We start from the raw sequence: 1283 nt of genomic DNA on the forward strand, positions 1-1283 counted from the left end.
GTTCACCTTTTTCATCAACCCAACAGAAAAATGATTTCTTTCTGAACACCTCGAAATATGGCTCAAGGTTTCTCAACAAAGCGAGTGAGCAAAATGGAGAATGGCATGGCTTGATTCTTTGTAGTTTTCAACCAGAGAAGGAGGGAGAGACAGAGACAGAACAAGAGCAAGAGTGCATTTCTGCCATTTTTATCCCATTCACTCCTCAACCTACCCTAATCTGTCTCTGTTCTGATGACCTCAATAATACTTAATCTAATGAACACGTTTCTGTTCTCATCTTATTGTACCTACTTGTAGCTCTTGGCACCACTGTTTCTTCTTCTTAAAATAATCTTTTCCCTCGACATCTGTTCCTGACATAGTTCAAGTTCTTCTCACCCCACTCTCTTCCCCCAACCCTTCTCAGTCACACAAGCAGAACTATCTATTCTGCAAGGGTTGGTGGCTGCCTCTTTTCTTCTCTCTCCCATATTTTCTTTACTTAGGTGATCTCATTAATGGCTAAGACCCCAATCACTGATTACACACAGACAGCTTTCAAATTCTTGTCTCTAGACCATTTTCTTTTATCCCCAAATGCATGTGTCAAAAAGATAACTCACTACATCTCCTTTAAAGCACTTGAGGTTCAACTTTTCATGTGCTTTTGAAATCAGACTTATAATTGTTAAAAACAAATAGTTCCTCTTCAAAGGGTTTTGGTTCTTGGTTCTTTGTTCTATTCCAAAAAGTAATCTTACCCATTCATTTATCAGCCCTCCCTATCTCTGCTATGCCCAAACACACCCAAGCATTTCCCATCACCTATGTATCCACCCTTCCCATCAAATGCTCACCCTTGCCTCCTTTGATGATGTCAATAGTGGCCAACTGGAATTATGCTAGATTGTGCAATTCAACCCCAACCAACAGGGGGAGGACACAGGAACAGGGTCTGCATTAGGGATTAAAAATTCCTGCTCTCCTTTGTTCTGCGAACTCTCTCTTGCTTCTGCCTTGCATGCAGGAGGCGGCCTTCTATAGAAGTAAATTGCCTTGCTGAGAAAACTTTTGTCTGAGTGCTGGTTTCACCTTGCGTCACAAAGCATTTTGCTTCTAATCATCTTCCCACCATAAACCTGGCCCTTTTTTGGTTTTTCCTTTGCCAGTGAATGGCCAGAATTTACCATGTTCCTTTCTTTCCCAAGATGCTTGACACATGCTATTCCCTCTTCCACATTAGTATATATTATGTAAATATATGCGTGCATAAACATACATGTAAACATGTGTGTCTACAT

The sequence above is a fragment of the Aotus nancymaae genome, unplaced genomic scaffold, assembly GCF_030222135.1.
Source record: "Aotus nancymaae isolate 86718 unplaced genomic scaffold, 86718_ANA_hifiasm-v0.15.2.pri h1tg000025l, whole genome shotgun sequence".
NCBI lineage: Eukaryota > Metazoa > Chordata > Mammalia > Primates > Aotidae > Aotus > Aotus nancymaae.